This window comes from Acomys russatus, chromosome 14 (genome assembly GCF_903995435.1).
Source record: "Acomys russatus chromosome 14, mAcoRus1.1, whole genome shotgun sequence".
Classification (NCBI taxonomy): Eukaryota; Metazoa; Chordata; class Mammalia; order Rodentia; family Muridae; genus Acomys; species Acomys russatus.
In genome coordinates, this window is record NC_067150.1 from 37719417 (window position 1) to 37736271 (window position 16855).

Here is a 16855-nt window from a genome sequence, read left to right on the forward strand (position 1 = left end):
ACTCAGGCCCCTCCACCCCCTTCCTTCCATTCTCTGCTCCCTTGTTTCACAACAACACATTTTGACTTTTCAGAGTCCTAACATAGTGTGGAGCTTGGGGTCAGAAAGCCCTGAGTTGGAATTGTAGCAGGGTGTTTAAATTGCCCACAGCCTCAGTTTGTGAGGCATGATGGGTGGCTATTACCCATCTATCGGGTCTTGGTGGAAATAAAACTCTGGGGCAAGTGTACTCAGCACACACATACATGTTAGTATGTTTCCCCTGGCAATCATGGAGGTTGAAGGACCTGCCTCTTAAAGAGTCTTGCTTGTTTTGGAATAAATCCAAATTCCATGGTTGTCATCAGGAGTTTTCTTCACAGTCAGAGTTTGAACATATTTATCTCTCTCCCCATTTTAACTAACTAAACCATCCGGCTATAATGAAACAAAATTTAGTTATTTCATATTGTGAGCCCTGCTCTGTGCACACTGTGCTCCCATGCGTTGTCCTGCTGCATTCCTTACCGTCCTTCCTAGTGGAGAAAACGTTCGTCTTGAGGAGGCTCTGAGGAGTTTCCCCCTGTGACTGTGTAACTTCTAGCCCAAGGCTGCCCAAGGCGCCCGATCAGCTTATCTGGATTCTCCTTTGGACTTTATGGAATCTCTCCCCTGAGGCCTATAAGCAATGACTACTGAAGCTGCTTCTTTCCCCACACCAGTACATTTCAGTTAGTTAGGTATGGCAAAGGTCCTGTATGTTAGCAATTGTTAACACTCCTTATTCTCTAGTCAAGGACAATGCATGCAGTGAACCTAGACCTCCTGTTCTGATCTAGCCAATGGATAGCACATTCTCCATGGTTGTGTGTCAGAGCAGGGACTGCTTCTGATATGAATTCTGATACCCCCTATTTGACCACTTCCCCCTGGTTTGTGGGGGGGGGGGGAGCCTGGTGGCGCTCAGAGGAAGGGGAAGCAGGCTATCTGAATGAGACCTGATAGGTTGTGATCATATGGTGAGGGAGGAGGTCTCCTGTCACAGGTCTAAGGGAGGGGAATAGGGTGAAAGAGGGAGGAGGGAATGAGAAGATATAAGTGAGGGGTTAACAATTGAGATGTAATCTGAATAAGTTATTTGAAAAATAAAAATAAATGAAAAAAAAAAAAGAGTTCTTATTCTAACTTGTTTGCCCTCTACTTAAAAAAAAAAAAAAAAAAAAAAAGGCTGGAGAGATGGCTCAGAGGTTAAAAGCACTGTCTGCTCTTCCAAAGGTCCTGAGTTCAATTCTCAGCACCCACATGGTGGCTCACAATCATCTATAATGGGATCTGGTGCCCTCTGTTGGTGTGCAGGGGTGCATGAGGCAGAGCACTGTACACACAATAAATAAATAAATACATACATACATACATACATACATATTAAAACCAAAAAACCATTTCAGTCATGATAGAGTATACTTTTTTTTTTAACTTTTTATTTTTTTCCACTTTATTATTTTATTCATATTACATCTCGATTGTTAGCCCTTCCCCTGTTTCCTCCCATTCTTCCCTCCCTCCCACTTCCCCCCTTCTCCCCTCCCCTATGTCTGTGATTGAGGGAGACTTCCTCCCCCTATATATGCTCTTAGAATATCGAGTTTCTTGGTAACTTGCTATCCTTCCTCTGAGTGCTGCCAGGCCTCCCCATCCAGGGGACGTGGTCAGAAAAGGGGCACCAGAGTTCGTGTGAGAGTCAGATCTCACTCTCCACTCAACGGTGGAGAATATCATGATCGTCGGCTAGGTCTTGGTAGGGGTTCAAAGCTTAATGCCTATATTCTCCTTGGCTGGTGCCTTAGTTTGAGGAGGACCCCAGGACCCAGATCTGCCTGTCATAAAATTCTTCTTGTAGGTTTCCAGGACCCTGTGAGTCCTACTATTTCCCCTTTCTTCCATGCTACTCTTGCCTAAAGTCTCAATAGGATGTCCTCTCCTCTGACCCACTTTCTTGGTAAGTAAAGTTTTTCATGGTACATATCCCTTGGACTAGTGTTTTGATATAAGTGAGTATATACCATTTGTCTCTTTTTGCTTCTGGGTGAACTCACTCATTATAATAATTTCTAGATCAATCCATTTGTCCACAAATTTCGGGAATTCCTTGTTTTTAATAGCTGAGTAGTATTCCGTCGTGTAAATGTACCACAGTTTCTTAGTCCATTCTTCTGCTGAGGGACACTTAGGCTGTTTCCATGTTCTGGCTATTATGTATAAAGCAGCTATGAACATGGTTGAGCATATGTCCCTGTTGTGTGATAGGGCATTTTCTGGGTATATTCCAAGGAGTGGGATGCCTGGGTCTTGAGGAAGCCCTATTCCCATTTTTCTGAGAAAGCGCCAGATAGCTTTCCAAAGTGGTTGTACTAGTTTGCATTCCCACCAGCAATGAAAGAGTGTTCCTCTCTCTCCACATCCTCGCCAACACGTGGTGTCATTTGAGTTTTTGATCTTAGCCATTCTGATAGGTGTCAGTGTCGTTTTGATTTGCATTTCTCTGATGACTAATGTGGATGAGCATTTCTTTAAGTGTTTCTCGGCCATTTGATATTCCTCTGCTGAGAATTCTCTGTTAAGTTCCAAGCCTCATTTTGCAATTGGGTTGTTTGGTTTTGTGGTGTTTAATTTCTTGAGTTCTTTATATATTTTGGATATTAAACCTTTGTCAGATGAAGGGTTGGTGAAAATCTTTTCCCAGTCTGTAGGCTGTCGCTTAGTTCTACTGACAGTGTCTCCTGCCTTACAGAAACTTCTCAGCCTCTTGAGGTCCCATTTATTAATTGTTGACATTAAGGCCTGGGCTGTTGGTGTACTGTTCAGGAAGTTGTTTCCTGTGCCTATGTGTCCCAGGCTCTTCCCCACTTTTTCCTCTAACTGAATTAATGTCTCTCATTTTAAGTTGAGGTCTTTAATCCACTTGGACTTGAGTTTTGTGCATGGTGACAAATAAGGGTCTAATTGCATTTTTCTACATGTAGACATCCACTTAGACCAGCACCATTTGTTGAAGATGCTATCATTTTTCCACTGAATAGATTTGGCTTCTTTGTCAAAAATCAAGTGAGCAAATGTGTGTGGATATGGAGTATACTTTTAATTGATCATAGAACTCAGGAGGCAGATCTCTGAATTTCAGGCCAGTCTGGTCTACATAGTGAGTTCCATAACAATCAGGGCTACAAAGAGAAACCCTGTCTCAAACAAACCAAACTAAAAAATTGTTAGTACTTAACTCTGACTGCAAGCACTGAGCTCGGGTCCCTGGCTTTAGCAGGGTCCAAGGAACACAGTTACTCATTAGCATCTGCTTCATACCTACTCAGAATTCTTTCTTGCTGTCATTGTCACTTCAGTGGCTCTTCTTAGCTCTCCATAAGAGTGACCTCTTTACCTACAACTATCATGACACCTGTTTTAGTGACCAGCCTCCACCTTCTTTGCATGGAGTGTGTAACATGCCAGATAGATAACCCACTTCTTCCCAGCTATCCTGCACTCATCCTGACTGGTTGCTTATGTAAGTAGCATCTTTCATGGTACTTGGTATTATAAAAAGCAACATCTAATAGTAATAGAATTAAGGTCACTGGTTTGAACCAAACACTGTAAAGTAGATGTCGTTCCATTTAGAGACAAATAAATTAACATATAATTTAAACCCAAATGTGAGTTAGTGAATGGCATGGTTAGATTCCAACTCCAGTAGGTCAGACTCGAAGCTGAAAGTCTGAAACAGAGCTGCTCAACTCTTCACGATTCTGCTGAACACTTGTTCAGGATTGGCTGTCCCAGGGCTCCTTACTGTCCTGTGTAACCTACAGTTCATTTCTGAACCATTTGATGCCTAGATTTTTATTCATAAATTATAATAATAAGGGCAGTAATTCTTCCATTAATATCAGAGAATTAGGGCCAGAGTTGGAAAAGACATTGCTATTTTGAAGATGAGTTCCCTCTATGATAGAGAATCAGATAGAGAACTGACAGGAAAATGCAAGGCTAGACCTGGGCCTGTAGTGTATCCGCTGGGCAAGCATGAAGACCTGAGCTCCAACCTCCAGCATCCTTGTAAAAAAGTTCAGTGTGGCCCTGGCCTATAATCCCATTGGGGGAGGGAGCAGAGACAGGAGAATCCTTAAGGCTTGCTGGTAAGCTAGACTAGACAGTCGGCGAGCTGCAGCGTCAATGATGGGCCCACAGAGGAACCCAGAGGAAGATACTCTGGCTCCCATGTACACATGGCACGTGTGGTACACCCAACACATGTACACTACATACAAAGGGAAATTGAAAAATAGAAATTATGAGGCATCATGGAGAAAGCCTTCTAAGCCGTGATCAAACTATTTTAAGCATGAAAAATTCCCTAGAAAGTCTGGTTTCTGGGAGATGCTGTCAAATGGTACGGAAGGAAGAGCTCACCAGTATCAGTTGAAGCCTTCTAGGTGGTTGTAGCTGTTCTTTGAAATGAACCCTTCCATGGCCTCTGCATCAGCTCCTGCCTCCAGGTTCCTGTCCTGCTTGAGTTCCTGCCTCAGTGCTTTATATAGTGAACTGTTAAACTGTGGGTGAAATAAACCCTCTCCTCCCCAGGTTGCCTTTGGTCATGGTGCTTTATCATAGCAATAGTCACCCTAAGACACCAATCTTACTGCACCTCCATGAGTTCAGTTTCCCTATTTGTAGAAGGATGCTTACAATAATTGCTACTTAATGGGTTGGTATAAAAGTTAAAGGAGATAATACATCTAAAGATTTGACAGTACTGGGTGTATAATATGCCTCTGGTAAAATGGAGGTGCAGTAAGATTAGCTGCTAATAGGGTTTATTTCCTGAGCTGGTTCCTTTGTTCACTTTGTTGTTGCACTCTGCATGTACAGTAACTCTAGAGCAGAGATGACGGATGGCTTGGTTTGTAGTGTGTTCACCTAGCATGCCCAGAACTGTGGGTTGGATCCCTGTAAGCTCATAACTAGTCATGGCAGCACATCCATGTAGCTAGCACTGAGGAGGTGACAGCAAGAGGATTCTGAGTGCATGGTCATCCTCGGCAACACAGTGAGTTGGAGACCAGCCTGGGTTACATGAGACCCTGTCTCAGAAAGAAAACAAACGGAAAACAAAAATTAATCTCAGAGATTTAGTAAGGAAAATATATTGAATTGGCAGATAAGGGCTTGAGCCCAGATGGCCCAGGTGTCAACAATGGAACAAGCACAGTTGGCTCAGGTGTCTCCAGCAGGCCTTCCTGGGCCTGTCACATTGAGCCTTGCTTAGACAACTGCTTTGAATTGCTTTATAAGCCTCTGCAATGCTATGGTGGCACTCTGGGAGGCAGAGGCAGGCAGAGCTCTTAAGTTCAAGGCCAGCCTGGTCTACAGAGCGAGTTGGACCCCATCATGGCTACATAGGAAAACAAAACAAATCTCTTAGCTCCTTACCCTTGTTTTCTTTTGTGTTGCTTGTGAGGAATTGATCTAAAATGTGCTGAAGGTGGCATCCTTGAAGAGAAGCGGTGGGAGCTAGAGTAGCGCGAGTGTGAAGTTACTGACAGGAGGGAGAAGTATTCCCACAGCTCTGATAGCTCGAATAAGAAGACAAGAAAAGCAGAGCTGGACCCTAAGGTGCCTGTGTTAGGCCCCTTCTGTTATCGTTGGCTTATGTCAGATAGTACCCGAACCCAGGCTGCTGCTGCTGCTGCTGCTGCTGCTGCTGCTGGATGAGAGCAGCTCAGCAGGAGGAAGAGGGCTGGCCAGAGAACTCCATTTCTTCCCACTTCTCAGCAGTGTTATACTTAACAGAAAAGATGAAACAAAACCCAGGAAGCTTGCATATGTCAGTGTAGCTGTGAGATGAGTTACCAGCTCACAAGGAGCCGTTCCTAGAGGGGATTTCTTTCTAGCTCAGGGTTTCTGGATGCTCCAACCCAGCATGGGATTTCCTGAAAAACATTTTTTTAAAATTCTTTAGCATCTATTTTTAAAGGGTTTCTGTTACACTGTTGCAAGAATATATTGCAAAATATGTTTTCCTCAGTAACCAGACAGTTACTCTTCTCAAAGTCTGTTCCTCAAGGTAGATTGACTTCCTAAAGCTTAGGGTTAGCTTGCCTCAAGACTCCATACACTCAGGATTGCATTTTGTCAGTTCTGTTTCCAGTGAATGACAGGATGATATTTGGATAAGTTTTTATCGCATACCTTATGGTGGCATTCTGTTGCTGTACTGTATCCAAGCAGTGTAATTCTTTGGCTGGCTGTTCTCTACAGTTTCTGACCACATGGAGGTGATAGCACAGATAATCAGGGCATGCATCTTTCAACATTTCCTTAAAAAAAAAAAAAGGTGTGTGTGTGTGTGTGTGTGTGTGTGTGTGTGTGTGTGTGTGTGTGTGTATGTGTGTGTTCTGTGTTACACACACCTGAATGCTATGATGTACATGTAGAAGTGAGAATACGGCTTGCAGGAGTCAGTTCCCGCTGTGTGGGCCCTGGGGATTGAACTCAGGTTTTTAGGCTTGCCTTCAGGGCCCTTACCTCCTGAGCCATCGCAGTGGTCCAGCATTTTGTGTTAAAGTATACTTCTCATCAATGCTCTGCATCCAAAACGAGGAACATTGTGCCCTCCTTACTTACATATGGTGTATAAGTGGGTATTATCCCTGCTCTAATATCACATGAATGTTACCTGTTTGTATGTGGCATTCGATATTGGTCCTGCCTGAAGTAAATAGAATAACAACCACAACAAAAGAGAAATAACTGTGTGCCATGTGCCCAGCATTACATTGATTATATTACATATTTAATCCTAGGGAAAACCCACAGAGCCATTTTTAGCTGATACTTTTACAATCCTCCATTTCACACTTGAGAGACTTGTGTATAGGTCATAGTATATAAAATCTGTAAGTGGTGGATCGTGAGATCCAAACCGCTGTTTGCCCTGAGTCAAGGCTTGCTTTTATGTTCCTGCTCAGAGTCTCCTTGAACAGAAATGAGGGAGTGTTGAGCGCATGCAGAGCGGCTGATGCGGTGTGAAATCTGCCAGCTTCTTGATAAAGTCAGTGGGAATTTCTCGTCATGAGAGACCCCATGTACAGAGAGCTGTAGCACAGGAAGGAGCTGTCAGCGTGGTGGGCAGACGCCTCCTTCGCCCAGCTCATTTTCTTGTCCTTGGTAGTGATGATTGGGCAGCAACTACAAAGGGAGCATTTATTTGACAGCTACGGGTGTTTACGGTAGACGGACACTGCTGCTTTTCATGCCAGGAGGCTGGTCACACTCCACCAGACCTGGCTACCTGCGAGCTGTGCACGTTGTTGGATCTCAGAGGAGGAAAAACACAGCTGCTGCCTCATTTCACAGCAGAGTTCACTTGGGGATACAGGATTCTGCTGAATTGTCACATGGAAGATGTTGTCAGGTGACAGCTCTCCTCCTCCATGCTTTCCGTGGAAGAACTGCTGGTGACATGTTGGAAGTTCTGCATGACACTCTTAGCTTAAAGTGCATTTCCCATGAAGCCAGTATTGGGAAATGAGCTTTCTTCTTTTTCTAGAATATTGCTACTTACCCCCCCCCCCCCCAAACAAAACCAAAACCAAAACCCCCAAAACCAGTCATGGATAAACTACAGTTCTCAGAGACAGCTACTGTCAGGGTAGACTGTACAGAGGGCAACACAGATGTGTAAATATGTAGCTTCTGCTTCTTGGCAAAGTGATTAAAATGGACTGTAGTACTTTATTTCATTTTTTTCAAGTGAAGATCAATCTGCTTTAGAGTGTAGATATTTTCTGAGAGTTATGCTAATATTTGAAGACAGACTTTTAAAAAGGCAAGAGGGAACTTAGGGTAGATACAAAGACGGTTTAATAAAAGTTTGACAAGTTTGAGGAACTATAAGCAAGGCCAAAGTGGAGCGATGATGTGAGCAGACATCAAAAGAGGGAGGCCACATGGTGACAAGGATGGAGCACTGCATCCTAGAATAGGGGTTGGGATTTGTTCCTGTAGACAGTAGGGTGCTCACGGAGGCCAGATGTTCAAGTCCAGTGTCTTCCTCGCTTGCTTTTCCATTTGGTTTTGCAGATCAGACTGGCTGGTCTTCGAGCCCTGTCTGCCTCTCCAGCACCAGGCATGCCACTCCACCTTGTTTTTAACTGCCCCACCCTGGGTGCTGGGGATCTGAATTTAGTCTCTCATGTTTTGCAAGTACTTTACGTATATAGCCATGTCTCAAGCCTCAGTTTCCTCTTTAGAAAGGAGATAGAGTCAAGTTTGTCCTTATTCATCTTTTAGACTTGCTCCTAATAAATGTGACAGTGGTGGGGTAGAATCGTTAGGAGACTCACACATTGTTGGAGACCATTGGAGTCACTCAATGGCCCTGGGCTGCAGCTACAGGTCAGAGACAAGTGCTGTGCTCTCCTTGCATTGTGTCATCCTGGGTCACTCGCCTCCTCCAGGACTGCAGTTATGGGAATTCACTCAGGCATTCAGAAAGAATATACTTGATCCATTAAGTTGGAAACTTTTAAGTTTATGTTATTTGTGAGGCTCAGAGTTTATACCTTGGTTTCACAGGCTCACAAAGTTACAATTGCTAGCTTCAGGGAGCTTACAGACTTGACAAGCATAGACAGTTCCCGTTGTAAATGCATTCATGACAGCTCTTAGGTTTAATTCACACAGCAAGAGAACCTTTTTTAGGAAAGAAAAGTTAGGGAGAAGCAACTACACAGAGCTGTGCGGGATGTAGAGGTGAGACTGGGGAGTTGAGACAAGCGGGAAGCCCTCCTTTTTCTTGTGTGGCTAAATTGTGGAGGAAAGGACAGGTGAGAGAATGAGACTATGGGTTAAGCAGAGTTATCCTATAAGCTTTGCTAAGGAGTTTGAGAACAAAGCTATTAACCTAGGGGCAGGTACATTAGGCCATCCATGAACTCTGTCCCCTAGGCTGTGGTTAGGAGGACTGGGAAAGAGAAGAGACATAGAGTTAGTAATAAGGAGGCTCCCCAGAGGCAAGAGAAGGCTTGGTGGGAGTAGAAGGAAGAGGGGAGTGGTCAGGGTGTGCTGTCAGATACTACTGGAGAGCCAGCATGATGGAAGTGGACAAGTGGCTGCTGGACTCTGTGTTGTGGGATAGTGAGTGTCATAGAGGCGTTAGTCCGGTGTGATGGCGCACACCTTTGATGCCAGCACTCGGGAGGCAGAGGCAGGCAGATCTCTGTAAGTTCAGAGGCCAGCCTGGTCCACAAAGGGAGTCCAGGATAGCCAAGGCTACACAGAGAAATCCTGTCTTGAAAAAACGAAAACCAAAACCTGTGTGTATACATGTGTACATGTGTGTATGTACATGTGAATGTGTGCCAGAGCACATGTGTAGAGATCAGAGGACAACTTTTGGGATTCAGTTCTTTCTTTCTAACATGGACTGGGGAGTTTGAACACAGGTTATCAGGCTTGTTTGCTATCTCATGGCCCTGTTCTTTATCATTCTGTGGGGCAAGAATTACCACTGTTGAAACTGTGAAGACATATGTGGTGTAATTCATATAGAGAAAAGAGCTAGAAAGACAGGGAAGGGTGGGGCTTGAGAAACCGAAGGGACATGAAAGGTTAGTGTTCAAAACTGACATTCTTACAGATGACAACTTAGGAATAGGATTGGGACAGCATCTGGAAATGAAAGCATAGCCTTGGCAATAAGGTGGGTTATGCACTAGAAGCTGCTTAGGGAGATCATTGAAGTCAGGATGGGAGTTTCCAGATCACGTGGCCAGTTCCAAATTACTTCTTATCCATTGACTGATAACCTGGAAGTTGTTGGTTAGGACATTGATCTACAGAGCAGTGAGGCTGAATGCCATGAACATCAGAGAGGAGAGAAGTTTTTCTGTCTCTCCGTCTCCAGGTAGAACTCTGGAAGAGACAGCAGTCATCCTGTAGGTAGTTTCAGCCCTCGTTTAGTTGAGATCTGCTGAGTCTGTGAGCACTGTTCTGTGAGTAGCTCTCCCTCAAGGCTCTGGAGTTGGTGACTGTGGCTCTCTTTATGGCCCTGCTTCCCTGCTTCTAGAAATGGTTGCTAAGCAGCCTGTTGTAGTTTCCTCATGTTGCCTTAAGCTGGTGTCCGACCAGTGATCTCACTGAGCTGGTTATCTGCCCCCAGCTGTGCTGGCTAGCATTAGTGAGCAGTCAATAGTCTTTGAGAACGGCATTCATTAGAAACCAGGCAGTCACTTTGGAGCTGGCTTTAACAGTATCTGAATGAGTTGGACCAGTCAGGAAGAACAAGTCTTAAGCATGAAAGCTACTCTGTCTTCCAGGTTGGTTGGGAAAAAACAAGAGATGAATCAGGTGTAACTTAATGGGCTCTGATATTACTTTTATAAGGTATGTCACTTTAATATGATGCTTCATCATTAATGTTTTAGTAATCTCACAGCATTAAGAAGAGTTGACAGTCTCCCTGTTTTATTGTTTCTTGGCTACATGACAGAACTGTGCATTAAAATGCACTTAAGAATTTTAAAAGGGAAGTCTAAGAGAGTAGTTAAAAAACAAACAAATCCCAAGTGGGTTCAGCTGACTTATAAACTAACAATATGATGCTAATTGCAGAGAGATTTTATGAGAAAGTGTTGTTACGCCTTTATATTCTTTATTATCTAACCCCAATATTACGTTTTGGACAAGATAGGAGAATATGGTATATCACGACTGACTTTCTCCTTTTTATGTAAAACTAAAATTTTAGTGATTATGCCATTGAGCCAAATGTGGCCTGAAAAAAATTTCTAACAGCAGAGGGGAAAAAATGCACATCTAACACATCTAATTAGATACGGTACCATGCCCACTATGCACGTCTGATATTAGATAATGTACCTTATTTGCATATCATTGACAATCAATAAGTGCTAGTTATAGTCACATTTTACTGTTTTATTTGCCAAAGGGGCAAGTTTTACTTTTAAAAAGATAGCACTGATGTGACCAGGTGGGTCTTTGTTTTCATTTCTTCGTTTGCTTGCCTTGGAGGTAGGGTCTTGGCTATATAGCTCTGTCTTGACTGACCTCACTAAGTAGCCAAACAAAGCTGGTCTTGAACCCATGTCAGTCCTCTTGAGTGCTGGTAGTATAATTGTGAGCTACCACATCTGCCTTTGTGGTTTTTTTCCCTTTTGCAGAGTACAAGTAAATTCTGGTTCTCCTGGTGCTAAGCAAGCACACTGCCCTGTGGGCATGTCAGTATAGGTGTAATTTTAATGAAAATTAATTTAGATAGTGATGTTTTAAAATGTGTCAACGACATGAAGAATATAACCTTTATTCTTAGTTTTATTTTTAAGAAATTGTCTAATAGAAATAGGTCAAAACAAGAATGTAGCTATAAGAATATTTATTGCAACATTTTTTGATTAATATTTTTCCTTGTAATAAAAGAAAAGTGTCCACTGTAGACTAACGAGTTAGCTTCTGTATGGGCAAGCCTTCTTATTCATCTGTAATTGAGTTTACTGTAGAAAAAGGTAACAGAAATTGGGGTTGGAAAAAGAAAAGAGCGGGACATAGGATGAACGTGGGCCATCTACCCCAGGCCTGAGCAGCCAAGCCATGGATCTGCACGGTTCTTACGCATCAAGAAGTTAATCTTTCAAGCTGTTTCCATGTTGTAGATTGTCCAGCATGTTTCATGGCTCTCCTGTTGGCAGCAGCGACAAGGGTTCTCATAGTAGCATCATCACTTTTTGACTTCAGTAAACCTACTGGTGGTGAGGATTCTGTTCAGGGTCCTGTGTGCACCTTCCACCGTCCCCTCCCAGACCATCACAGTCCTGGCAATGAACTTCAGATGTTTAGCCATGGCCTTGTACTCAAATCGTCTTTCTTCAAGACCTATAGACTGGGACCTCAGCCTATTGTAATACTTTTTAGAAAAGGCACAGGGGGGAAATCCAGGCTTACATAGTTAATGCTAAACTATGGAGTACTTTCATAATGTTGCAGGGAAGTGTATAAAGACTTTGGAAGCTAAACCCTATGTGTCCTTAGTGGTAAAAACAACACTCTAATGGCATGTATATACAGCAGAGCTTCAGTGTTGTGTGGTCAGATACATGCAATGGAAAAGAACACATGTTGGCGTGGTCTCATTGGAAGAGGTCAGGATGATGGGGGAAAAAAACCTTTGAGCCAGGCTACAGGCAGACTGCTGACTTAAAGTCTCTGCTCTGTGGTCACACATTATGAATGGTAAAGTTAATGCTTTTAAAAAGATAAAGATTTAAATTTTTTCCTATAATATGTACACAATACTTTATAGTTTTAAAAATATAGGGCTTGAGACTGGAGAATTGCCTTGGTAGTCGATTACTCATGGCTCTTGCAGAGGACCCATGTTCAATTTTCAGCACCCTCATGGCAGCCCACAGTTGTTTGTAACTCCATTGCCAAGGGAGCTGAAACCCTCTTTTGACCTCAAGGGCACCAGACACACATGCCACACATGTATACACATAAAATAATAAAATAAATATTCAAAATTCTTTAAGAAACAATACAGGGCTGGAGAAGTGGCTCGGTCGGTAAGAGCATTTAGACTGTTCCCAAGGACTTGGGTTCAATTCCCAGCACCTTCAGGGTGGTTCAGTCATGTGTTACCCCAGTCTCAGGGGATCCAGCACTCTCCTCTGGCCTCCACAAGCACCACGCACCCACACGACTTAGACAGACATTCAAGAAAAACATGCACATAAATAAATCTTTAAAAAAAAAACCAAACCACTTTAGAGCCAGTTCTTGTCTGTCACCCACATACTCGGCAGCCAGCTGGGACTGGAAGAGCACAGATCTGAAGCCACTTGGGGCTATAATCCCAGCATTTGGGAGGCAGAGGCTGGTGGATCTCTGTGAGTTCGAGGCCATCCTGGCCTACAAAGTGAGTCCAGGACAGCCAAGACTACACAGAGAAACCTTGTCTTGAAAAACAAAAACGAAAACAAAACAAATAAAATTAGAAGCGCAAAAAGGCAGTAATTTATCCATTTCTGGAAAAGGGAAAAAAAGTTAAGGACTTTTTTTTTTTTTCATTTTAGTGTACCAATATCTTTCTTCTTTTCTTGTTGATGTTTTTAGCTTTCCTTTTGCTTTTACTTTAGTCACTTTAGATTTTATCTAGTTTAATATATGAGCCAACAAGCTAATTTTTAAAATAGAACTTTATTTCACGTGCATGAATGTTTTGCCTGCATGTGTGTCTGTGCACCAGTTGCATGCTTGGTGCTGTGGAGGTGAGAAGAGGGCGCCAGGTCTCCTGGAATTGGAAGTAGGATGGTTTTTAGCCACCGTGTGGGTTCTGGGAACTGAATCTGGGTCCCAGACAAGAATAGCTAGAGCTCTAAACTGCTGATCTATCTCTCCAGGCCCTTACATCTATTATAAATAAAAATAATGCCATTTAGTAAATAAATGGCTCATTTTCAGGAGCATATGTCCTCTCTTCTTTCTGAAGTGTGTGCATCATCATAACCAACTTAAGATGTGTGCTTTTCAGTAGTATACATACATGCACAAATGTGTGGATGCAGTCAGAGCCCGTGGTGTTTGTTAAGTGAATAATTACCACACATGAATCAGTTTCATGTCCAGTGTCTTCTGTTTGTGTGCCTCTGGTTTGCCCAGCCAGCAGACTGCTTGCCCATTACAGCCCAGATGAGCTTAGCACACTTTCTGCCAGTGGTGAAGCACAGGGCTCGACAAAGGCTGTCTGAAAAGCAAAGCTGCTGTGAGAGGCAGCTTGGTAGCAGTCTTCCTCAGCATCTAGTTCCCTCAGTTGTTCCCTTCAGACCGTTGTGAAGTTGCGTGGTGAGTCTGGTAATGGCCAAAGAAGCTGTCATTTTTTTTTGCATACTTTCCTTAACTGCGTCAGGAGCAGACCTGGCGCCTTGTTTAGTGTTTCCTAGACAAGGGTGGAGGAACGCCATGTTTTCCACCCTGTCTAACTTGTTCCTTTTTACGTCATTAGTTTTGGGCAAATTTGCACAAGTTATTAAAATTTTTAGATCATAACATTAAAGCTATATTTAAGAGATTCTTTTCTTTTCTTTTCTTTTCTTTAGGTTTATTTTATATAATCAAACTATACTAGAGAATCAGATTATCTCTGTGCTTACTAAACAGAATGATGTTTGTCATTTGTTATCTTAATTTCTTTTGTTTTTGTTTTTCGAGAGAGGGTAGCCTTGAACTCACAGCGATTTGCCTGCCTCTGCCTCCCTGAGTGCTGGGATTAAAGGCGTGTATCTCCATGCCCTGTCATTTTATTTATTTATTTATTTTTGTTTATGGCTGACATGGTGCCTTGGGGCATGCTCTGTGGTCCAAACTAGTTTCAAGCTTGGCATTCTTCCTGCCCTTGTATTACAGGCATGAGCCACCCACACCTGGCTTGTTCTTTAGTTTTATTTTTGCAAACAAGCAAGTATATAGCAAGTATATAGCATTATCAAAGTGTGTAGCATTTTGACAGGTGATCTATAATTTATTTACTAAAGATAACATTCCCTTCCCTGAAGGTTTTTATATTTATACCATTAAACATTATTTGTTTCTGTTTAAATTCTCAGGAGATAAAGGCTGCCTACAAAAAGTAATACACAAAAACCCTCATATGCACATTCTGTTTTTATGCTGCCAAAGATGGATCCTGAGTTTGTGATTCACCCATGGCCACTCTGATGTCTGTGTATGTCCTGCAGTTTAGAAAGGTCATTTGTTGCCAATCAGTGTGCCCTGGGTTCCTTTGTGATTTGTGACAATTGGTTTTCTTGCGTGTTTTCCAGCTTGAGGAATTGCAGCACGCTCCTCAAAAGTGTTTCAGAGGTTTTCCAACTAATGGTTTTTCCTCTTATTCTTCACTGTTTGGTTTCTTAGGCAACGTGGCTCCCCCAGCGTCTGCTGACGTCTGTCCAGCCCTCTTCTGCTCTGTTCTTTCTTGAGCATTTTTTTTCTCCTTCTACTTGTGCTTTAGAATCAACCAAAGAAGTAGACGTGTTTTCTTAAATGTCTGCTTCTGCCTGCCACGTGGAAGGGCAGGGCAGAAGAGAACCTATAGTCAGAGGCAGAGAGCCTGTCTTTTTAGGTCAGTTATAATAGAATTCGAACCATAAAGAGTTCGTGTTCTCTCCCTCTCCCTTTGCCTTCTCCCTCTCCCGCTCTCCTTTCTTCTCTCTCTCTCTCTCTCTCTCTCTCTCTCTCTCTCTCTCTCTCAGCCCCTCTGTTCCTCTTCCCTCCTCCTCTCTTCTCTATTTCCAACCCCTTCTCCTCTGTTCCCCCCACCACTGCCACAGGCTTTCATGTGACTTGTGCTGGCCTTGCGCTCAGATGGACAGCTGAACTCTGACCCTCCTGCTCCTACCTCTCAGGTGCTGAGGCTACAGGCTGAGGCCACAGCTGCCTTCTCGGTCGGCTTTCGTTCTTTTCCAAGGTGGAAAGGTGTAGACAGTGCAAGCTATTGTGGAGCAAAGTCGATCTGAAATTACCTGTTACCTATCTGTATAGCTAGCTTTCTTTTTATTTATCATCTATCTATCTCTCATCTATCATCATCTGTATCTATCGTCTGTCTGTCTGTCTGTCGGCTCCATAAGTTAAAGCACCTGCAACAGGCCTGAGTGCTAGTGTTATAGGTGTGTAACAGCAAGTTCAGCCTTTCCTCATTTCTGTCATATGCCCACTTCTGATCATTTTTGGTTATTCTGAATTTTTTCTTGTAAAAATTTTTTCATCATCATATTACTATCCAAATTAATGGTTGTATACTGCGATGTTATTGGTGTATTTGTGTGTGCCGGAGCTCATCATTTATTTGAACTCAGTGTTATTTGTGCCCTTATTGCTCTAGTTTCATGATTAATGTCATCCTTGAAGCAAAAGGATCGACTTTGAGCAAGTTATTCCCAAGAAACTTTCTGGTTTGAATAGTTCATGCCTGGGGTGAGGCAATATTTTTTTTAATGCATCCTATAAGGTTAGTGTGAACTGTTGGGATTTAAGGTGTGCACTCCCTGCCACTGAATGAATTCCGAGCATTTTAATAATCATACTCAAAAGTACAGATTCATACTCTGGTTGAATGGTTTACAAGGATCTCCTCACTGCACTTTAGTTTGTTGCTATGCTAGTTTTACTGCATACTTTCTCTCCTAAAAATAGATGCTTTTTATCCAAATCATAGTTTTTATAAATATTTGCATGTCAAGCACCATTTGTCCCTACAACATGGATTTTGTTTGGTGAGTTTCGTTAGAGACACTAAGAGGGCTGGCTTCTAGTCAGCGTTGACTCTCCGCCATACCTCTGCCCCAGCAAGCACCCAGTGCACTGCTGTCTTCTTCCCTCTGCAGCGTGGCACCACTGAAGGATCAGCTTTCTGTTTACTTTCACTGGGTGGACCTGGCAGATGTTCTGCCTGTTATCTGTGCTGAGCTCAATCCTTACCCTAACTCTGTGCCTCCTCAGTGAGCTGATTTTAAAAGACAGGAGGACTACAATCCTCTTAGATGCTGGTCAGGAGTTCCTGTAAATGGATTTAAATGGATAATTCAGGTGGTTGGGAAGATGGACCTACAGCAGGTAAAGAGCCTGCTGCACAGACATGAGGCTCTTAAGGTGGCTGTCTCCTCCCACCATGTGGGTTCTGGGAATGAGCCCCAGTTGTCAGGCGTGGCAACAGCCACCTTTTCCTATTTAAGTCTTCTCCTCCTCCTCCGTTTTTTTGAGACAGGGTCTCTCTGTATATCCTTGGCTGTCCTGAACTCCCTTT

The 16855-nt window shown here is 43.1% G+C and overlaps 1 protein-coding gene and 1 pseudogene across 1 annotated transcript in view; one reads left to right on the forward strand and one right to left on the reverse strand.

Moving 5' to 3' along the window:
• The window catches only part of Sik3 (SIK family kinase 3), a 214628-nt gene that overhangs the window by 84435 nt on the left and 113338 nt on the right, over positions 1–16855 (forward strand). The gene's annotated exons all lie outside the window — the stretch shown is intronic.
• LOC127198695 (28S ribosomal protein S21, mitochondrial-like) lies at positions 11621–11980 on the reverse strand (annotated as a pseudogene).